Raw genomic sequence first — 25253 nt, forward strand, 5'->3', positions numbered from 1 at the left:
TAAGTATAAGGAAATTAGACATTGTTTTATGTTAATTAATTATAACTTAAGAAAACAGATAGCATCTACAAGAAAACAATGATTATGCATCATCCATTTTTAATTACTTTTATTAACCATACTACTACCAGCCTTCACTAGTAAAGAACTCAACATGGCTGAGGGAAGAACTAAAATGATTATATGAATTGAACTATAACAGCACTCTTAAACCTGGTATGTTTGGTAAAATGGACCAAAAAATAACCATAAACAAGCAATAGGCCCTATTTTCTCTTTTGGCTACCATAAAGGCATTTTAGAAACAAAATTATAACTTAACTAGAATATGTAGGACTTTGTGGTCAGTTCCTGTGGTACACAGAGAAATGTCTCCTCCTCCCCTCCAAAAAAATATGTCCACATGCTAATCCCCCTATCCTATAAACATATTGTTACATGGCAAAGGGAAATTAGGGTTGCAATAAAATTAAGGTTGCTAACTTTAAACGAGGGAGATCATCTTGATTATCCAGGTGGGTCCACTGAAATCCCAAGGATCCTTAAAAGTGGAAGAGGGAGGCAGATAAAAACGTCAGAGCAATGTGATGTGAGAAGAACTAAACCCACTATTGCTGGCTTTGAAGGCAGAGATAAAAGGCCAGGGCCAGAAAATGTGTGCAGCTTCTAGAAAGCCAAAAAAGGCAAGGAAATGTACTCACCCTTAGAGCTTCCAGAAAGGACCACGGCCTTGCCGACACCTTCCTCTTAGTCCACTGAGACCCATGTCAGAATTCTAAACTATAAAACTATAAGAAAATACGTCCATGTTGCTTTAAGTCACTAAATTTGTAGTTGTTTGTTACAGCAGCCACAGAAAACTAGTACAATCCTTCTATTACCCCCAACTTTCCCATACTATATACCCTATCCTGACATTTTACAAAATCCAGAAATTTGATTTTTACATTTCATTATTTAATATTTGCTATAAGCTATTTCAAATCCTTTATAGACTGAGACCATATGAATTTTTTAAATAAACGATACAATATTGTCAAACATCCTGAATACCCAACTGCACATGTACCCGCAAGTGCTGAGAATGCACAAAGTATATTACAGATTCACCCCTCACTTGCTACTATGAATCAGGGTTTTTGTGAGATAGTGACTATTTTCTTTTTGGAGTCACTTAATAAAACTGAGCAGGGGTATGACTGGTTTGGAGGCTTAGGAACTGTGAAGATTTGATACTACCACTATGAGTAAGAGGAAGGCAGAATGAGCTGGCCCCAGGTGAGGCTGCTGTGGCACTCGACAGCCAAGGCTCAGGAAGTTGGACAGTCAGATGAATTCTGGTGTAAAGTTTGTCAGGCAGATAAGGGAGAAAGTCAAGCATGCAATGGCATTAAAGGTATTGACAAGAACAAAATAAAAAGACTGAAGAAATGAATCGCAAATTACATAGTGGACAGAAAGAAAATAAAGGCAGCTGAGGCTGATATGTAGTAAGAAAATGAACTGACTGGGGGACTGGTGATTGGGGAAGAGCCAGAAACAAAGGAGAGGGAGGATAACAGATTTAAACGCTGAAAGGTTAATAAGACATGAAAGCCAGAGAATATTATATAGTTTCCAAGAGGGCAACTGACAGGTAGTTCCAGAAGGAAATAAACAATTAAAAGAGTTTAGCCAAATCTAGGCATAGCAGAATCACAAGACTTTGAAGAGAAGCTTGATTATTAAGGTTGACACACCAAAGAAGGTAACAGCACTTTTTCAGAAAACCCCTTAGGGGACACTCGCCAAAGAACTGTTGGCTATGTAAACCTAGAAACTTTGATAAGTATGAAAATTATCATAATAAATAAAAAGAGTGGTATATGCCTATATCTGCTTCCAAATCCCATAAATTATCTTCAAAACTTTAAAAATATAGATACCAGCAAACATTTTTAATGGGATAATTACATGAATTTATAATTAAAAGGTGTAACTTATGTAACAGATACACAAATGGTGGCAACTGAGTTTTCAGAAATCAAATTATTCTGATATGCAACATAAATCACAAAAAGGAGAATAAACATTACTCTTATAGAGACAAGGAAGGAGGAAGAGCACGGAGATGGAAGTAAATGCACACAGGCCAGTGTTTTGGCTTGGGGAATTCTTTGTAGGGAGAGATGGGATGGTTTGGGGCCTGGATTGCTAAATTATGACTGAGATAACCTACTGAAGCTACAGAATACAGGTACCAAAAGATTGTCCAGCTTCCCAACATAGCAGCTTCCTCAGCAGTCTTATCCTCCATCCACTGCTTGGCGGGAATATTTCACAGAAAAGTTCAACACAAACCCAGACTAAAGTCAAATGCTGTATGCTTGCTATATTTGTTTTTCAGATCTCTTCAAAGTGAAGAGAGAGAATTAATATGTGTGGGATGCTCAAGGAATTACAACAGAGATGATTCTACTTAATAAATGACTTTACACTTAATCTCCTTCAATTAAGACCAAAGGAATCTGAAAAAACATATGACTGGATGAATGCTGACTATAATTTACTAAAACATAAGAATTGCATTTTACTTACCATATGATTTCACTTATATGTGGAATCTAAAAATCAAAACAAACAAGCAAAACAAAGTCAGAGGTACAGAGAGCAAACTGGTGATTGCCAGATGGGAAGGGTGTTGACTGGCTGGGTGGAAAAGGTGAAAGGGATTAAGAAATACAAATTACAAAATACAAAATAGTCACCATGATGTAATGTACAGCATAGAGAATATAGTCAATAACATTGTAATTATTATGTATGGTGTCAGGTACTAGACTAATTGGGGGAATCATTTTGTAAGTTATATAAATGTCTAACCACTATGCTGTATACCTGAAACTAATATAATGTTGAATGTCAACTATAATTGAAATTTTTTTTAATTAAAAAAGAGAAGTGTATTTTTTTTTCACTATAGGACTACCCAAAAAAGCCCAGTGGCAATCACAAGCCATCCATAAAGCACGAGAGATACTCTGAAAAACACCTCCATGAAAATACTACCTTATTGGTTTTAGACAGGCCACACTGAAGAAGACTTCCAAAAATAGCCAACCTGAAGTCTGCAGAAATTTATTCAAAGATCTCACATATCTGCAACTCTGACAGCAGAATAATAAGGCTATTACAGGAAAAAAGTTACTAGTTCAGGTTTATATAAACCAAAGATCAGGTAAATCCACAATATCTTAAATCAAAAGAAAAGTCCAACTATATGCAATAACCTAAAAGCTAAATAAATAGTTCAGGAAAGTGAGTAAATTAACTTGAATGAAAATATAGGGTCAATTTCAATTTATCTCTATTCAGTGGCTTTATTCTCAAAACAACTATAAATTTGAACTTCATTATGCTTGCAATCTGATTAAAGCAGATGAAGAATGCAATTTGATCTCAGTGAGTCTGACATCAAATGCATGAGATTTCACAGCACTGGAAAATTTTCTATGTAAGAATCATCCAGTCCAATGAACAACCTCAGGCTGAATTTCATTAAATCAATGTATGAAAAATAAACATAGATTAACCAACAAAAATCACATTCAATAAAGTTTACTGCAAACTAATCTTGCTGTGGTTTGAAGAAACATCTTTAAAGAAGAAAGCTGTAGCAGCACTAATGAACCAATGTAGCCAGAGGCTAAGTATGAAGGAAGGTGCAAACTTCTGACATGATGCATGATCTTAGAATAGTTCCTTTACCTCTACTTCAAAGAAAAAAACAATCTGTACTGAAAACAGCTAATATTTGTTTATTGAGCACACTAGACACTTCTCTTATTTAATTCTCAGAACCAGTCTTTGAGCTAGTACTATTATTAGCCCTACGATCCAGGAAGGAAACCAAAGGGAAGAGAAGTAATATTCCCCAAGTCACAAAATTGACAAATGGCTTAGGCAAGATTTGAACTCATGAAGTTTTGCTCCAGAAGCAATATTGTTAACCACCCCACTACACTGTCTCATAAACTGTAAGCTTCTCTATGTACACATCTGAAAATACCAGCTAACTGGGGAAAGAAAAAAACTAATCATAAAATGTCTACAAGTGCTACTCATTCAGGGTTAGGCAAACTTTTTCTGTAAAGGGCCAAATAAGAAATATTAAAGGCTTTACAGTCCACATGGCCTCTGTCACAACTACTCAACTCTGCTTTTGTAGCCAGAAAGCAATCATAAACAAATGAGGATAGCAGTGTTCCCATAAAACTTTATTTACAAACACAGGTAAGGTAATAGGCCAGATTTTTCTCAGGGACCGTAGCTTGCCAACTCCCAGGCCAGCTCATAAACAAGCAGATTTTAAAAGTTTCATTATACTATAAAACTCATGACTGCTATATAAATCAATTATAGAACACTGCACATAGGTTATAAGAAGTAACATCATGGACCTTCTAAAGGGCAAGTGGTTTTATTGCAGAAAGATTTTTATTTTAATTATATTGCTAAAATGCATTGTTGTAGTGTTAAGAGCAACATTTCTCTTTGCAGCCTCTTGTGGACACCCCTAGGTTTTTTCCTAAATCCCCAAGGCAGGCAGCACTATCTGCAAAGAACAGGTTTTACACAGCCACAGCAGTTTGCACCAGGACTATTAAACAGCCTACATTTGTTCCTGGATCACATTTATTCCCCATCAACAGCATCTATTCTGTGAGGTGAGGATTGTGACATTCAGGAAACAAAATCAGATTTCATAGAATAGTGAAGGCAGGAAGCATAAGAGGGCATACCTGAATTAGTGTATGCAAATTAAAGATATAAATGCATAAATCTAAAATTTCACTCATATATAAAATATAAAAAAGTAACAAACAAACTAACAAAACAAACTCATAGATACAAACAACAGAACGGTGATTACCAGAAGGGAAGAGAGAAGGGAAAGGGCAAGTCGAAAATTCAGCTTTTCTGATGCTGATGTCCTCATTTTTAACTGCCATCCTCCCAGCTGCTCACCCAGTTAGGCACAAAGGACAGAAAAGTGAGCAAGGATTGCTTGCTGTTCTTACAAATCCTCCAAGCTAACTGATACCATGAACAAGAAAATAGCATCTACTTTGATCCTTCTATTGTTCATCATACACTTAGTCTATCTCTCACCTGTAGCTAACTGTGCAATATATCTTTCACTCCACCTTCCTCTCATATTCCGAATGCTATCACTCTAATTTGACTCTTACCCACCTATCATCTATTTGGTTTCCAAATGTTTTTACTAAAACACAGTTTACATATGAATCTAATATATATTTTTACTTATAAAATTTGTGTGAATATATGTAAGTATATATAAAATCAAATATACAAGAAAATTTGAAGGGTCAGATAAGTAAATACAAGTTATAATATTTTCTTCCTGTATTCCAATGATTCATCAAGTACATTCTACCTAGAAACTAGATTATGGCCATAGGCTCCGAACTTGGCACTACCAAAATAATTGTTGTAAAATTAAAGCTATATTCAAATATATTAATATATAAAATACTATGAGAACACCAATGACAGTTTGATTCATTCAGCTTGGACAACCTATCAAGGAAAGCATACAGAGGTGGTCATACTGAGGTTGAGCTTTTAAAGTCATACTGTTTACTGGGGACAGTAAGTAATTCTGTGATTTGACTACATTCTAGCAAAAACAGCAGCATCAAATCAGAACCAAAAATGAGCCACTACAGAGTCCATTACTTCACCACAACATAAACCTACATCAACACTAATTTTGTTAAAAAGAAAGTCTTTAACGAGTGAGAATAATTGTCAACAATAAATGCAAAATATAAGCTGAGAAATTAATGCCCTGGATTGACTTTTTAAAAGGAAAAGGTAGCCAATAAAAAATGTAATATCTAAATATGTTACTTTATACATACACATACATAACTCTATATTCATAAACAACCTGAAGAAAAGCCCAAGATATTTTTAATTTCTTAAGCCTCTTAATACTCTTATATAAAGCACCTACCATGTGGTTCAGAATGTTAAATTACAAATTAACTCCACTCATTTGGTAACTCATTCATATAAAATGTTACTGAAAACTGTCAAATTAATTCCAGGAGAATGCTTTTGCTTACTTGTCATGTGTTCATTACTTCTAATTTTTCATGATGCTTTTTAATTTTTAAATGTGAATATACCATAGGAACTATATATCTTAAATGTTTCTTCTAGCTTCCAATTTCATTCTGAACCAGGTATTTACAGGAATCAGTACATAGAGAATCCCTTTCATTCATGCATGATATATAAAGGGCAACCAATGGCTGGCCATTTAGGAGTACCTTTAACACTTATCAAAATATTTTCCCATTGTTTCATAAATCCTTGTAAGGGCGATATGTACATAATGCAATTCTGTTGCTTCTTTTTGTAATGTTTATCCATGTTGGAGTGGATGACTCCATTTTGTAGATTTATTCGTATGTTTGTAAACAACCTATATTTTAAGGGGTTTCTGTTTAGTCTGAAAATAAGCATACAGCAAATTAAAAAATAATGGTTCTATTTAAATATCTTTATCCGACAAAGAATAAGCATTTAACTGCTTAAATATTTAATTATTTAATTTGTGCTTTATGATTAAGACAAATTTTTAATGAACATTCAAGTCCTAATGTTAATCCATCTGTAGAAAACAATTAAACATATTTGATTTATACGAATTATTATGCTTTATAAAGTTCTCCCTTCTGAAATAAAGAATGGTAATACAGTCACTAGTAATAAATATGAAACATATTTCTAGTTTATGATAAGGAGCTTTTTTCATAAATTTGTTTCCAACATCATAGCTTGGTTACCAGACTTCAATTCAGCGACTTGGAAGTTCCGAAAATGGAACTTTTATGACATTCACTGCCTAATAGTGACTCAAAATCTAGTATCAAAAAATTAACGCTGAATATCCTGGGGGATATAAAAATTAAGGTGCTACTGTTCATAGTGGCAAAAATGTTAGACTACATTTATAGTTTAGTTCTGAAAAAAAATTGCTTTGTAATTTTCTATCGATTCTACTTTTAAAGTATATACAATATGGACATGACAAATACAAAACCTTTTCAAATAACTATCACAAGTTTTCTTCACTGTGATTCTGCAGTGGATGATACTACATGGTATGGTGTAATCCAATCTGGCTGTTAGACCAGAATAAAATAATTATTCCAACTGAGTCATGATACTCGTCAGCTACTTACTCAGAACAAATATTCATAAGTACACCAAGACGGATCCAAAATAGTGATGCAAAACATACATCACTGGTTATCATATAAAAGCTACTAAATGTTCATGCTAGCAGATGGTGACAGTTGTGAATTTAAATAATCTATTTAAATTACTTGGTGAGCCACCGCTAGCCAATTCATCCCACAGGAGAGAAAGAGCAACAGAAATACAGATGGCAGAAACCCAAAGCACTGATATGCTAAAGGCATCTCTACTTGTTTTCTCTATCTCGTGTTGAGAATGCATCAAAAGAAGCAACTCAGTAGGTTTAATCTCCGATTAAACTTGGAGACCCTGAACAAATGTATTTTTAACACCTCTACAAAAAAGCTAGACACTGCAAGAAAGTAGAAAAGTGGCTTGCAAGGTTGAGAGGTGGGGGAAATAGAAAAAGGTTAAAAGGGTATACACTTTCAGCTATAAGATAAGGTCTGAGGATCTAATGTATAACATGGTGACTATAGTTGACAACACTGCACTGTACAAAAGAAATTGGCTAAGAGACTAGAACTATTTTTTTTGTTAGAGCTAACAGCCAAAATATTATTTTATATTAGTTTCAAGTGTATAGCATAGTGGTTAGACATTTATATAATTTACAGTGATCCCCCAGCTAATCTAGTACCCACCTAGAACTATACATGATTACAATATTATTGACTATATTCCCTATGCTGTACTTCACATCCCCATGACTATTCTTAACTACAAATTTGTACTTCTTAACCCCTTCACCTTTTTCACCTATTCCAACTCCCCGCCTGTCCAGAAATCATCAGTTTGTTCTCTGTATCTATGAGTCTGTTTTCATTTTGTTAGTTTATTTTGTTCTTTAGATTCCACATATAAGTGAAATCATATGGCATTTGTCCTTCTGTCTTGTTCCACTTAGCATAACACCCTAAAAGAGTGTAACTTAAATGTTCACACACACAAAATAAATGTGGTGATGGATGTGTTAACTCCATGAGAGCAGTTAATACCTTCACAAATATATGTGTACCAATATATACATATACGATATGTACGTATAATGTACGTCTTGACTCAAAAATGTGTGTTTTTCTTAATCTTTTTAAGCCTTCTGTTGTTGTTTTAAGATGCAGGTCTCCCTAACTACATTTCTTCCCCATGAAGGAAAGGGTCTTTTGTGATAGGACCTATAGCAGTCTAATAATGCCTACAGGCCCCTTCTCAGAATAATGTTTCAAGTGCATAAAATAAAAGCATAGGATTACTTGGTATCTACTTCATGGATTCCCCCTCCCCGACTTTCATCATATATCCACTGCAGATTAAGAGGTTTTGTTATAGAATGAATGAAATTAGAGAACTCCTCTACTTCCTAAAGTCTTTGATTCTCGTCTCCTTTCAGGACCAAATATCTTTAACATAAAAATCCCTTGCTTCCTAATTTATTGTGATTCTTTAGCTATTCTCTACCTATCCCACCTCAATATGCATTAATTTTTTATGTTAAAATACATAGCCCTTAAAAGGGCCCATGGCATAAGAAAAAATTGTACGAGTGACAGCAAGTGTTAGAAGCCCCTGTACAATATGGAAATTGATTACCGCACTGTTGTATGAGTACAAACTTACTGCTCTTTGCTTTATTGCATTTCACAGATGTCACATTTTTTACAAATTGCAAACAAGATTCTCCATCCACAAAGAGATTATGACTAGCTTTATTACAGTGGTCTGGAACCAAATCTGCAATATCTACAAGGTATGCCTATAGTTCAATATCCTGTAAGTTGGTAGCAGAAAGCTTACAATTCAGGTCTGCCATTTTCTATTATCACATTTGGCAGGTGAATATTAAGAAAGTTTAAGTCAACTGTGTAACTTACTTGCAGTCCAAGTCACACCCGCTTAGTACTAAAAAAAGAATAAATCACACTGGTGGCAGTGCTATAGCATCATTCAATGCTAAATATACTAAAACAAAAAAATTCCTTTGAAGTTAGCTTTTCTGTTTCCCAAAGAAGAAAACAATGACACTCCCCAACAGCCAATTTCCCTAGTGGAATCTTTTATAAGAGAATCTTAATATGGCTTCTCATTTCCATCAACTACAACATTCAAAGCAACAGCTATACTTCATACAGATTCTGCAATTTTCAGTTGACCATGCTGATGATTTTTTTTCTTCTTTAAAGAAATTAAAAGCTCATGATAAAAATCATTTTTATAGAATAAAGAATTGCCCTCATATTACAAACCAATAAATTCAATGTAAATTCAGTAAGATATAGTTCTTAAATGCAGTTCTTGGTTTACTTAATTTTCTTACCAACAAAACAAAAATCTTTTCAACAGTAAAGTGCAAATGACTATTTTAAATAATCCATTTGCAAGTAAATGCAATTCTACTTAAATCAAAATAAACACCTGGTTGAAATTCTACACTCTTTAAATAATCATTAAACAGTTTTGATGTTATTTGTCGTGATAACTCAATTTTATTAACAAAATTTTACACATTAAACGTGACTCAGCCAGCTTACTTTATGTCTTACACACTCTATATATACTGGCATTTACAGCAAAAAAAATTATAGCAGTGACACCTCCAAGAAGCATGAAGAGAGCACGCCAAATGTTTAAAGGAAGCATTGAATAAGAAAATTATATGGTTCTTCCCTTACAAGCATAAAAAAAGAGGAACATTTTTTTGATCTCTAAGCATCAAGAGAACTTTTACTTTTGACCTGATAAAATATGCAACCTGAAAATAACTATGCCATAAACTCTTTATGTTTCTTATATTCATCACTATCACCCCAGTAAATCCTTCATAAATGGGAAATTAGTGATCATGTCAAAACTCTTCCATACCATACCTCATTATTCAACCACCACACTCTGGCTCATTGAACCAAACTGAATTTATCATTCTTTTCAATATAAAGATCCAGACTGCCACCACCAACTTACCGGTTAGCACATAACAGGAAACCTATCTGCTATCCTGGATTTATATTTTGATCAGACTGATCTACCGAAAATGATTTTATATATAATCACACTACACAAAAATATTTTTAAGTGACCCCTATTTATACTACCAAATTCATATACTGAGCCTCTTAATCTATTCCGATTTAGCTATGACTTCCCTACATACATCTTCACAATTCCACTCAGTCTCTTTTTACGGCATGTAGGTTTCTACCTGCAAGGCTTTGTTTACACTATCCTCTTGCTGTAAAGCGCTTGTAATCACAATTCTTGGCTAAATTGCTTTCTTCAAGGCTCAAATCTAGTCCTACCCTCACAGGTCCTTGCACTACCAGCTCTCTCCAAAATATTTCTATAACATACCTAAGGTAACATCGTTTAATGTTTATGCTTTATAAGTACCTCATTGATCACCAGGGCAATGCCAATCAAATCCAAAATGAGGTATCACTTCACACCCAGTAGGACGACTATAATCACAAAGACAAGATAATGACTGCTCGTGATGATGCAGAAGAATCAGAACCTTCATACAGTGCTGGTGGAAAATGGTACAGCCACTCTGGAAAACAGACTTGCAATGTCTCAAAAAGTTAAAAAGAGTTATCATATGACCTAGCAATTGCACTACTAGGTGTATAGAAACACTTATGTCCACACATAAATTGTATAAGAATGTTCATAGCAGCATCACTTATAAATCACCTGAAGATGTATACAACTCAATGTCTATTAAGTGATAAACAAAATGTGGTACAGCCATACAACAGAATATTATTTGGCCATAAAAAAGAATGAAGTACTGATACACAACAATATGCAAGAAGCTTAAAAAGATTATGCTAAGTAAAAGAAGCCAATCACAAAGACCGTATATGATTCTATTTATATGATATATCCAAAATAAGCAAACCTGTAGAGATAGAAAAGAGATCACTGGTTGCTTATGGCTAAGGGAAAATGAGGGATTCAGGGGAAACAGCTAAAGGGTGTGGGATTTCCTTTTGAGGGTGATAAAACATTCTATAATTGTGTTGATGGGTGGACAACCCTGCAAATGTACTAAAAACTACTGAGTTGTATACTTAAAATAGATAAGTTGTATGATATGTGAATTATATTCCAAAAAAAGAAGGGAATGGGAGGAGAGACAAGCTGAGACTCTTCCACTGAGAAAGGAATAACGATGCACTAATTTGCAATATTTCCAATTAGAAGAGCTCGATATCTGAATAATTCTTCTTGCTAATAAAAATCACAACTATTAATGCTAATTATAATATTTATTAAGATTATTCAGGGAATTGTAAGAGGGAGGACTTTCACATTTAGAAGTTCTATTTTAAGATGGATCTGCACCAACTTTATATGATACTATAATCAGATTTATACTTAAATGGCAGTAAGTGGACACAACAATAAACTTGGATAATACAAAGAAATATAAATAGGAATCATCCTTCACTTGTTTCATTACTCACCATTTTCTGCAGAGCTCTTCTACTCTTCCAAAACTGGTCGAACAACACCACTGACCCAATCTTTGCTCATAACCTTTCCTTCTTTCTCTACCTATCAAATCCAACACAACCTTCAATATAAATCAAGTCTCGTCTACTGCAGAAAGATCTCCAGGATGCTAGCCTGAAGTTCTAGCACAAATTCAAAATATCTGATTACTACAGGTAAATGCTGTTATTTGTATTTCTTACAAATTCAAAATATCTGAATACTACAGGTAAACACTGTTATTTGTATTTCTTACACTTCTATCTTATATAGTTATTTCACTTACTGTTTCCATATGAATGTCCTATCTCCTCGACTATGTAACTTCCTGAGGGCTGACAAGTCTAATTGTTTCATATTTGGATTTGGTACAGTAATATGTCTGTATGGAGTAAAACAACAACAAAACATTAGATTAACTATGAGGGTTGGGAAGCTGGGGTGGCAGAGGATATTTAAGGTCAACTGATACAATCTCAATCATTTAGGATAATCCACTCTACCAAAAGGCTCAGTTATTTATACTTTCCTCAATAGACTTTTGGGTCTAGACACTATGAATTAAAATATTTTAGTGAATATAGGAATAAATAAGAAGTGATTGTGGGTATTTTTACAGAGATCTCAACAGAATAAGAAAGAAGATAGTGTTCTAAGTAGTCCAGCAGGGTGTTTTGACCTGAGAAAACCTGAAACATAAATAGCCTCATTAAATAATCATTTCTTGGCATCTACTAAGGCTCTATTTTACATTTCACACAAAGTATATAACTCCATACAAGGATGCTACTGGAAAAATGCTCCCCAACTGCAATGATACTGCTCTTTCCCTCAACTTCTGTTTTGAGGAATTCCTAGAAAACCACATAAAGCCATTCAAATTAATGATATTAAGGAGAATATGTTTAAGTATAAAAGAGCTGTAGGTCTGCATTTGAAAAAGCTTATGAATCATTTTTCTCCTTTATACTACTAAATACACTTTTGGCTAGAACATATAAACCCAGCACAAATGTGAACACACAGACGGGCCAAAACAGTTCTTTCATTTGTTTTAAAATAATTAGAGAATTTTGATTATCATGTTTATTCATATGTCTCAAAAGAGATAGCATAAGTACTATCTAATAGTTTTTAGACTGCTTCTCTCCACGCTTCTTAAATGTGGGACAACATAACTCAAGAGTCTGTATATGTGGAGGAGCATTTATGCTGGCACTGAGAAACGGGAAGCCTCTTTCCATTCTCCTCTGCCTCTGCCAAGGTTAAATACTCAGCTGAAGAAGCACACACCTGTAGGCAAGAGTTTTGCAGCGTCTTCTAGCAACAATGATTTGTAAACATACCTTTTGTTATAACTTTACTCAAAACTGTATCCACATTTAGACATAAAAAAGCCATAAAAGGGAGAACATTAGGATCAAACTGATCTCTACAAGTGAACTCACTATAAAATTAGTTTTTCTAAAGAATTTTTTAACATTCTTTAGAAACTAAGTAGTCAAAATTTCACTTATTTTTTTTTTTTATTTTTCTAGAGAACACAGAGGACCACATCAGGAAAACAGGTCCTGATCAAAGCAAACAATATGAAGAAGGAAAAAGGACGATGGATGGGTAAATTCAGGTTTAGGAACAATTTCACACAAGATACTTACTCTGTATCCAACCCAGTATTTCAAAACCAATACAAGAGTCATATTAAAGATTAAGCAATTCAGTCAACAAGTATTTTCTGACCCCTTATGTTCTAGCTACATTTTCTATCAAATGGCTAAGTCTCAAATGGGGGTAAGGAATCCAAACAAACAGATAAGAGATCAATTAGAGGTAAATTAAAGAGGTTCTATTCATTTATTTATTCATTCATTCATCTCATTCAATAAACAACTACTGAGAACCTACTACAATGATGGGCAACCATAACATATAAAGGTACGAAAATGAATAATATTAATTCCCTGACTCCAAAAAGGCACACAGTATAGTAGGAAAAACAAAATGACAACGCAATGTGCTCAGTGCTACAACAGCATAGCTTGCTCAGCACACTTTGGAGAACCTGATTTGGTCCCCGCAAATGGAACTACCCACTGGTTCAGGGCCTTGTCAAACAAAAGTAACAGTTTTCTCAGGGAAGAATCTGTGTGTGTCTGGAATTCACGCTGGCATTTAAACTAGTTTTTCTACATCCTGATTTGGGAGAAGCTGAACAAAATAGAAAGACAGATGGAAACAGTTTTTTGCCTCTACCTAGCACAGGAGCCAATCATCCATGGGACTCATGTTTCTGTACATCTATCAATTACTCTTTCAGATTATCTTTTCTATATGTCAATATAGCATATAGCCTTAGGTAGTAGAAACAGTATATCCCTTGGGAAACAGACAACAGATTTGTTCCTGATCAGGTTAATATAGATAGCATTTCCCTCTGGGTGAAGAGTGAGCAGGTTTGCTAGCAGCACTCTATAAAACTGGAGGTTTCTTAGCTCCGACACCAAGCTGCTCTGTGGATGACACCAACCTGGACACGCTTTTGCATGGCCCCTGTAGAACTGGAGAGGCAGGGGAACCAGTGCAAACCTGAAGTTCATACAGCATGCTGTGTCATGAGCTATCTAGCAACAAATATCAAAATGTAGGAGATTAATTTGTTAATCTGCAAGTAGGGTAGAATCTCGGGTTCTTCACGGTTCTTGAAATTTAAAAATAATTTTTCAGTAAATAAAAAAGATAAGCCAAATGAATCTGCAATTTTCACCACAGAACAGAGCTAGTTAAATGGGAAGTGGGGAAAGGAAGAGGAGGAGGAGTAACTTGACACACCATATCAACTATATCAACTCTTGTAATAAATCTGGTTAGCTAAGCTGGCATTAGTAGACAGGCTGGAAACTAGATAGGTAGGTAGCATATAAGTTCCAAGATAGTGATAGCATATTCTTGGGCAATAAAATACCTCTTCCCTCCTTTCTATAGAAGAGGGAGAGTAAGAAATACAGTATTATTTCTAAAAACACACATTAAAAACCAATACTTTGTTCATTATTAAATGACTCAAAAGCTATTAAAACATGTATTACTAAGCGTACTTGAAATTGAATCAACCTAAAACCCCTTAATAGAAAACAGTAATGAGAAAAATAAGATTCACGAAAAGCCAGATTTTCATCTTTCTTTAAAAAAAAGTTCGGTCTCAGAAGATTTGGGTGGCCATTAGAGACAGAGAACCTAATAGAATTTTCCCTACTCTTTTATTTGTAAATTTCTACCTTATGGAAATGTCTGCAAGTGAGAAAAACAGTCCAGACAGATTAAAAGATGCAAAGAAAACAAAATAATGCTGGACCAAGAACCTGGAGAGAACACTTAGCAAGTTTTTACTAAGTGTTGCTGTACTATGAGACCATTTCCTACATCAAACATTCTGAAATCAGCGTACCTTCCAAAACTAGGTATCACAGCAAGAAAGCAAGCATTCCTCTGTTTTTGCTTCCTATGACAAAAACCAGCTGATATGAAAATTTGTAGAAGTGGAAAAATTATTCTAATTGTAATCACACAAAAGATGTAATAGGAAAGATTCCATTTTAATTTAGAAAACAAACTTAGGGAGGAATTATTATTTGGAGGCAGTCTCTACAGTGACTACCACTAAGAAATTGATTCACTTATTCCACCAATGTGAGGGGTGGGAAAGTAACGGACCAGCAGGACAGAACACCTCATCGAGAGATTATCCCTGAAAATCTGAGCTGCATTCTTTATGTACTCTCAGGAAAGTTACAATATGTAATTTCTATCTTATGCACGCCTAATAGTTAGGATTTTCTTCATATTTTCCAGGGACTTTTACAGTGCCCAGTATACTAAGGTACTTGTTTCCAGAGCTTAAAATTAATGTACTGTAAGAATCGCCAGGTGTTGTCTTTATTAGAACTGTAACAAAATATCACTGTTTTCAACCATTTATTATGCCAAATAAAAACTAGCAGATTCTCTGTCCAACAGTACATCAGGACCATCTGTCACTTATAACAGCCAGCAGACAAGCTGAAAGAAAAAAAGGTGAAAACAAACCAAAAACAGCCCTGGGGGGGGGGGGGGGAATGTTCAGAGATTGGTGGTCTACTACCTTTTTTAAAAATACTTTTTGTCCTATGGAAAAACATTCCTGACTTGAAAAATGAGTAAAAAATTGCACATTCAGAATGTCATGGGAGACACTCACTGACCCCACACTACTACACATTGTCTACCATGTGAAAGATGCTACCTACAGAGAAAGAAAGGTTACCTGCTTTCAAGGAGATTCATCTTACTATACATTTCTTTGTATAGTCAACGTGCCTATCAAATGCCTATTTACTAATTCTTCCTCTTAATCTCCCTTCCTTTTTAAGGGCGTAAGTGCACAATTTAAACAGGGAACCAATATCAAAAGGGGTCAAGGAACCCTCATATTCCAACTGTGGTGATATCACTTACAGGGCCCAAATCTCATCCATCAAAAATAACCCAAAAGGCATGAGAGAAACTACACAATTTTCTAAATGACAATAATGTTCCATTCATTAAACATCATTCATTATACACACATACACGGAGACTCAAACACCCCACAACATCGTATTCTTATGGCCATATAAAAAGAAGAGATAGAGGGAAAAACTATAGAGGGAGGATTTATGATCAAAGGTAAAAAGAGAAAAACAATCCAACTTAGAGAGGGAAAGAGAAGGCAACAAAAAAGGTAGAGAACAGAGCCAGAAAAACAGAGGGGTTCGTTTCACTTTTTTAGTATTCTCTCTTTAATAAGTTTTACTAAACATTACTCATCTGCCATGGATTGAAAATTAGAAGATTAGCCCTTCAGCAAATTTACCTTCAGAAATACTGCTCTAAAAACTTAAAATTTAAACATCATGAAATTGGTATGCTCATATCATAAGTATATAGTTTATACTTAGGCTTTACTTTTAATGAAAAAATAGGCCTTTCTTAATATGCAGGCATCCTGTTCCCACTGAACTGTACTGAAGTGCCAATTAACTTTAGAGCATCAGCTCCCAGGAGGATCTGAATTCTCTTTGTATTCTCCCTACCTGGCGTGGCACTCACGCTCAATTAACCAACCGGCAAATCACACACATGCTCAGGGCACCAGCAAAGCTGGAATACTTTAAGACAAAATGTTTTTGAAATAATATATTTCAACAAAAGCAATGAAGTAGTCATAATGGAATAAATAACTTGAAGACTCTTGTTTTAAAATTTAGTATTCTTTTTTTCACATTATATATATGGGTAGAGAGAGCACAACAATCTTTTCAGTGTTTAAAACTTCTAAAGGTCTTAATTGGCAATGGTAGAAGAGTGCCTTACATACTCCCAAGGAGTCACCCCTGACCATTCTATTTGAAATTGCAACACTTCACCCCCTGAATTCTGACTTCCCCTTCTTCTGCTTTATTGTCCCACAGCATGTGTCCTATTTTTTGTCCATCTTCCCCCACTAGAATTTCAGCTCCATGAGGACAGGGAATGTTATCAATGTTATCACTGCCTGGCGCTTAGAAAATGTTGCTGAATAAGTCAACTCTTCTAAAAATCTCATGAAGCTTTCATTTAATAAGCCTCTACTTTCACCTAAAATGTTAACTTCCATGGTAATGAACAAAGCTCTCCATCAAAGAAAATGTGATGTAACTCTACCTATCACCAACAGATGGCACTAGTTTCAGTTGCTGCCACGGACTTAAATTCAGCATGTATCTTTGAAGCTGTCAAAAATATATATTGAAAAGAACAAAGTCAAAACAAAAATACATTTGGAAAAATTCAAGAGAGTTAAAAAAAAAACCATGAAGAGTTTAATCCAGTGTTCCCACAAGTACAGTACTCCCATTAAAAAGCTTTAGGTAAATATACATTATACTAATTCCTTAAACGCAAGAACAAAGGGTCTTATGAAGAGCATTTTGGAAACTAACCTATTCATAAGCAGAGCGCCTATCATATTAGCCTAAATTCTCTATAGTTTATTTGTTAGAGCTATAAATATAAACAAGCACTTGCTGATAACTTTGAAAAGATGCTTATTTCTGATTATCCTAATAGTCAAGTTCAAAAGCAACTTATAGGACTCTCAAGAACAACCTGTTTCTGTTTCACATTTCTTTCAATACTTCTACTTTACCTTAAAATGAAGATAAACATCTTCTGATAAAGTTTCTGAAAGTTAGGCTATAAAAGTAGGTCATTAGAAAATTCAGTAGTCAGCAGATGCTTTAAATATTGCATATATAAAAGTAGAAAATGAAAGAAAACAAGCCAAAATATTTGTTATACAAAAATGATCCAGCATATGAAGAATAAACATCAAGCCAAAGCTTTTAGCTTTCCAATGTGAATTTACATCCTCAGGAAATTACTTGTATATAAAACTTAAATAAGGAAGAAAATATATAGCAATTCAGCATGTACATCTAAGTTTCAAGTCACAGAATTACTATTCCTTTTGAATTGAAATGAAGTTTAAATTACAACTAAAGAATAAAGCACAGGATGCAAGAAAAAGAAAAGGCACATGTGAGACAACAGAACATGCATACCAAGTCTACTTCAACTACTCAACATTTAAGGTCATCCCACTGTTGCTCTACTTCATGGTACCAAAAATTAAGAGCACAGTAATCTTGGTTCCTGGGTTTTGCTTTAAAGAGCTCACCCTTCTGTTTAATTTAACTGAGCAATATATTATATAATGCCCTTCCACACAAAGGTAATGACAATTTCAGTAATCACCAGGTACAAGAGAAACAGAAATTAAGACATTTGTGTAGATATATTATGAAATGAGAAAAATGCTAGCAAAAAGAGACAATTGGAATCCAAATGTTGGTGGGATTAAAAAGTAAAGAAAGGCTTTCAAAGAAGAAGCAAGATCAGCACTGTGTTTTTGAAAGATGGGTAAGATATGAAATGCTGGCATGGTCAGAATTTTCTAAGAAGGAATCCCTTAAGTGTAAGTGGAAACTCACACTAAGAAGAATGAGCTGGTAGTGTGATAGGGTAGGGGCTGCCTTACAAACCCAAGTGAGATGATGAACTAAGGGAAGCATGGAAGGGCAACCGCATGAAAAAAAATACTAAATACTAACTTGACAGAGGTTTGCAGGATAAGTCAGAAGAACACTGAGAACCAATTATGAGGTTTATCCTAAGCCAAGTCTGAGATGATGAGGGTATATAAGAGCAGAATAGTGGCACTGCTAGTGGGAAGTAAAAAAGAACACCAAAGACACTGCTAAAAGTAGAAATGACAGAAATCAAAAAAACCACAATCATATTGAGGCTCAAGTAAGACAGGCCTAGGTATAAATTCCAGTGTTGCCACTTCACTAACTAGAACAGCAGGCAGGTAACCAAACCTTTGAAAGCCTGTTTCTTAACCAGCAAAAGAGGGCATGGCGGTTGGGGGTAATACTGCACAAGGTTGTGGTAAGAAATGAGATACCATATTCAAAGTGTGTGGCAGATTACAGAAAACCAACAGATGTTCATCACTTACTGATACTTCTTATACAAAAATATAACTGTCTACAAAAAATTTCTGGAAATAAGCTACCACAGTTCATTCCCATTTTAAATCAAATAATATGGGAATAAAAGAGCCCTAAACCAGCACTCTCCTAGAACAGTTCATAAGCATGCCTAATTGCTCCCCAAACAAGGGCATTACACACTCCAATATCCATTTCTAAATCAACGGTCTTAAAAATATAGGCAATATCTTCCAAAAAATACCTTCTAGAAATATACTGTACAGTTTTAGTATCCACAAGGATGTTGCCAGTTAACTAGACAACTCCACCCAGAAAAAAATACACATACAATCAATTTTACTTAATGATTAATGGGAAATAATTATCCGCTGTTAATATCTTTTTGGTTCTATTGACAATCGATTTATTTCTACAGGGCACTGTGCTTGCCTAATAAGGTCTGATTAGATCAAATTATAAATTCTCCATAAATATTTATCTGTAATGTCAACTGAACCTATGATATCAGTGTACAGTTTAGCACTCTTCAGATCAATGCAAGACACTGACAATGTGAAAAATACTCTATCAACTATGCTGTAATCATAAAAGCAAATTTCTTTCCTGCTACTACACTTGAAGTAAATGAAATGCATCACTTTTTCTTTCTGCAATGGGTATTGATTCAGAAGGCCTAATTATTTACCAACTATCTCAGATATTGCCTGGCCATGGCACTGGCAAAGCTTTATCACTCTCTTACCTAAATGTTCCTATTATGCTTTATCAAGTGGAAGTAATAGCTAATGTTAACTATGCTCCTTCTGTGTACACAAACTGTGCTGAGTGTTTTTTATTTCTAATTATCACAATAACTCTGCCAACTACAGCCACTGTTATTGGCCCCATTTTAAAGGGAGAGGCACTAAGGCTCAGAAAGGCTAACTAATGAACATTATACCATAAATAGCTCCCTGTACTAAACACATACTTTCTTGTGGCCATTCTGTTCTCTTTGTTTAGAATACTTTTACCCCTTCCTATTAACTCCTATCCATTTTTAAAAGTACTTCCCCTGGGACATTTTCTCTACTGTAGTGCCAATATTAGAGCTTTAAAATAGTTGGTTTTATGAATGAATAAATGAATAGAAACCTGGTATTCCATACTAAAATTCTGATTTAATAATTTGCTATGTTAACTAAAGTATAAGCCTCTAAAACTTAGTAAGTACCTAGCACTGTCCCTGGTCCCTAGTAGGCTCTCAGTAATTGCTGCTAGAAGAGGAAGTGGAAAAGTGGGAAAGAGAAAGGGGAAAAGAGAAAAAAAACAAAGAGACAGAGGCAGAAAAATCCCAGTCCCCATATTTCAGAATCTTGATTTAGAACTTAGAATAGTTTTATAAGAAAACACTTATAAATAATAATTTAATAATAACATTAGCTAATCCATGCTTTACCAATAGTGAGTTCCTAAAACACTAAGAATTTTTGTGCAAAAATATAGGACTCAATATAAACAGAATATAGAATCGACTCTAAGTTACAAAGAATAATCTATGAGTAACTTTCAAATCTTAATTAAAACTGATCTATGTTTACTGTTAAGAAAGCTTTAAAAGGACACTGAGCTAAAACAGAATCCACCTATCAACCTCATTTCTAAACAATTATAAAATGTGAAAGACAAAAGTATATGCTTGGAGGTTTCACTTTCATATTTAAGAAAATGTACTAAAATCATTTTAATTTAATCATTTTAATTATATATGCACACTCCTAACAGTTTCCCTGCAGGTCAACGTTCTAGATATCCAAGAGTCAATAAAACTAGTCAAAACATAAGTCTCTTCCCTATGGTGGGAGGTCAACTGACCTTCTCTTACTGCCTTAGTGCGTGATCACCCCAGGTAGGCTCTCTCCTACCCACCTCTCTTATTTCTCCATCACTCAGGATTCCCTCTCTCTTGCTAAGGAAATCTTTCTTTGTCAATGCCTTGATCCTGTCAAATAGAAAAGAACTGTGACAAAGCAGTCTTCCAGAAGACTTTGCTTGCACCTGGCACTCAGTACCTATTTCTCCACTCATGCCCACGTCTAAAGAAGTAAACATATCAATTCTGTATTTCAAGTATCTGCACACAATTGGTAGACCAAAATTATTTATAATGTTGTCAAACACAATGATACAGGAAAGCCACACAAATTATGGTAGGCAACAGAATACAGTAGAAAGAATGTGATTTGGCATCAGAGATGGGTTTGTACTAACTCTACCACTGAAACTTTGGAAAATGTTAAATACATATCTGCCTTTCTTGTCTGACAAAATGTGCTTACACGGAAAGTATTTGGTATATGATAAAACATCAAATATTTTATCAATAATGATATGATTTCTAAATAATTTCCATGTAATCTTTAATCCAATGTGCTCCCACTGGCTCCAAGCCTCAAATGAGTTTCACAAATCCTCTCCCTTTCACAAGAGGGCAAAAGAAAAAGATAATCAAGACAAATAGAATAGCATGCACCCCAAAGTACACTGCAGCGCTATTTACAATAGCCAAGATATTGGAAGCAACCCAAATGCCCATGAATAGACAACTGGATAAAGAAGTTGTGGTACATATATACAATGGAATATTACTCAGCCATTAAAAAAATGAAATCTTACCATTTGTAACAACATGAATAGATTTAGAGGGTATTATGCTGAGTGAAATAAGTCAGACAAAGAAAGGCAAATTCCATATGATTTCACTTACATTTGGAATCTAAAGAACAAAATAAACAAAAAAAAATATTAAAATAGACCCATAGATGAAGAGAATAAACTGGTGATAGCCAGATGGGAAGGGGGCTGGAAGTCAGATGGAAAAGGCGAAGGGATTAAGAAGTACAAATTGGTAGTTACAAAATAGTCATGAGGATATGAAGTACAGCATAGGGAATATAGTCAATAATATTGTAATAACCATGTATAGTGCCAGGTAGATACTAAACTAATAGAGGGGTTAATTAGTAAATTATATAAATGTCTAACCATTAGGCTGTCCACCTGACACTAATATAAAATAATACTGAATATCAACTCTAATTGAAAAATAAAAATTAAAGAAACAAAACAACAACAAAAGACAAACAGAATAGCCTGTAATATATACATAATGAAACTAGTTTGCTTAGGTGTCTAGCTTGTTGTCCTGAAACAGAAACAAAAATATTTGAACAAAGCCAGCAGTCTGAAAAAACTTTAGTTTCCCAAGGGGAATACATTCATTTACATGTGTAAATTAAAGTATTATTTCCCATTCTGTGTATAGTTCATTTGGTTCTCTTTATTTTATCAGCCTATCCTTAATAGGTAATAAAAAAAAAATGCAGCCTGTGGTGAGTGATGGCTGCAACACAACACTAAAATATAAAATGCAAGAAATGAAGGCTAAAATGGGAAGCCAACTGAGATTGTGAATACAAAAATCACACTCAAAACCAAATGCCTGACAACATGATAAAGAATCAAAAAGATGGCCTTTTGGCTCTCTGAGCAGCACCGTGGCGATCAGCAAGAACAAGTGCCTTACAAAAGGTAGCAAAAAGGGAGCCAAGAAGAAAGTTGATGACGCATTTTCTAAGAAAAACTAGTATGATGTGAAAGCACCAACATTGCTCCATATAAGAAATACTGGGAAAACACTAGTCACTAGAACGTAAAAATCAAAATTGCATCTGATGGTCTCAAGGGTCATGTTTTTGAAGTGAGGCTAGCTTATGTGCAGAATGACGAAGTTGCATTTAGAAAATTCAAGCTAATTACTGAGGATATTTAGGGCTAAAACTGCCTAATTTCCATGGCATAGATCTCACCTGTGACAAAATGTGCTCCATGGTCAAAAAATGGCAGACCAGGACTGAAACTCAGGTTGATGTCAAGACTACCGTGGTTATTTGCTTCATCCATTCTGTGTTGGTTTTACTAAAAAATTCAACAATCAAATTTGGAAGACCTCTTATGCACAGCAGCAACAGGTCTGCCAAATTTAGAAGATGATGATCAAAATCATGACCCAAGAGGTACGGACAAATGACTTGAAAGAAGTCGTCAATAAACTGATTCCAAACAGCAGTAAAAACTTGTTCATATTCAGCATTGGTATGAGTAAATTGGCACTGACATACAAAACCGGTGGGACAATGATCAATATGACCTCTCTGTAGGATAGTTTGACAAAATGCATTAAAAGCTTTTAAAATGTGTCATCTTTCCAAAGTCGGTCATTACAAGAAAACTACAAGCCAATATTCCTCATGAAGCCAAGACCCTTAACAAAATATAACAAATGGAATCCTCCAATAGGTACAGGAAAACACATCATGACGAAGTGAAGTTAATCACAGGAATTTACGGTTAGTTCAAAGTTAGAAAATCAACAGAACAACTATATGTTCCCTTTAATAGCTACCAAAAACATCTGACAATTCACTATTTATTTCTGATAAAAACACTAAACCAACTAATAGAATGAGACTTTCTCAACCTGATAAAGGCATTTATAAAAAACAATAACTAACATCAGACATAATGGTAAAAGACTGAATATGTTTCCCCTCTGTAAGATCAGGAACAAGACAACAATGTCCACTCTCACTACTGAGTAAGAAAATGAAATAAAAGGCACACAGATTGGAAAGAAAGAAATGAAACCATTTTTATTCACAAATACCATGACCATCTGCAGAGAAAATCTCAAAGAATCTCCAAAAAAAAAAAAAAAAAATTGAATTAACACCTCAGTTTAGAATGACAGGTATACGAAACTTAATTGTATTTCTACATAATGGCAACAGAATTGAAAATTAAAACTTTAAAAGTACCATTTATAATATACCATTTAAAACTGTGAAATAGTTAAGAGATGAATAAAACAAAATACGTGCAAGATGTACATGCTTAAAACTATAAAGCAACATTAAAAGACATTAAAGAAGGCCTAAATAGATGAAAAGATATGTCATATTCATGAATCAGAAAACTCAATATTGATGTAAATTCTCCTCAAATAGATTTATAGATTCAACGCAATTTCAATGAAGATACCAGCGGGGGGGGGGGGGGGGGGGGGAGGGGGTGTAAAACTTAACCAGCTGACTGAAAAACTTACATGGAAATGAAATGGTCCAAAAACCTCCAAAAAAACTTGAAAATATCAAGTTGGAAGACTCACACTACCCGACTTGTGATTTACTATAAAGTTACATTATCAGGATGGGTGTTACTGGCGAAAGGACAGCTGTATAGACAGAATTGAGACCTACACATACATGGTCAATTAACTTTCAACAAAAGGTCAGGTAACTACATGGAAAAAGCACAGTATTCAACAAATGGTACTGGTCCTATCAGACATCCATACAAAAAAAAAAATTCTAAACCCTTACCTCACCCTATACACGAAAATTAAGTTGAAATAAATCCTTGCCCTAAATTTAAATGGTAAAGTATAAAACCTCTAGAAGAAAATATTTGTGACTTTAGAGTAACCACAGATTTGTCAGCTATGACACGTAGTACATCAATTATTAAAAAAAAAAAAAAAAAAAGATAAACCCAACTTCAAAAACCAGATTATTAGTCAGGAACGTGGATACCCAGTCAGAATGCCTAGGTTCAAATTCCAACTTTGCCAGTACCAAGTTGTGCACCTCACCATTTTACTGTCTGTGTCTCAGTATTTTCCCCTTACCTGTATAATGAGATAGTACCCACCTCATAGAGTCAAAGACTGAATGAGATAATGTTTAGATATTTCCTAATATAATTTAGTACTCAATAAGTATGTTTGCTACCTTCCTAAAATTTTTATTGTTAAAGAAATCCCTATTCAATTTTCATGGCTCAAAATTTAGTATTTTCTGAGTCTTAGAATTTTACAAA

At 34.5% G+C, this 25253-nt stretch overlaps 1 protein-coding gene and 1 pseudogene across 1 annotated transcript in view; one reads left to right on the top strand and one right to left on the bottom strand.

Annotated features, from left to right (window-relative positions):
- DDX10 (DEAD-box helicase 10) overlaps positions 1-25253 on the bottom strand; it is a 234327-nt gene that overhangs the window by 158284 nt on the left and 50790 nt on the right. The window lies entirely within an intron of this gene.
- On the top strand, positions 1264-23536 carry LOC107518677 (annotated as a pseudogene).

Source organism: Rousettus aegyptiacus, unplaced genomic scaffold (genome assembly GCF_014176215.1).
Source record: "Rousettus aegyptiacus isolate mRouAeg1 unplaced genomic scaffold, mRouAeg1.p scaffold_m13_p_5, whole genome shotgun sequence".
Lineage (NCBI taxonomy): Eukaryota > Metazoa > Chordata > Mammalia > Chiroptera > Pteropodidae > Rousettus > Rousettus aegyptiacus.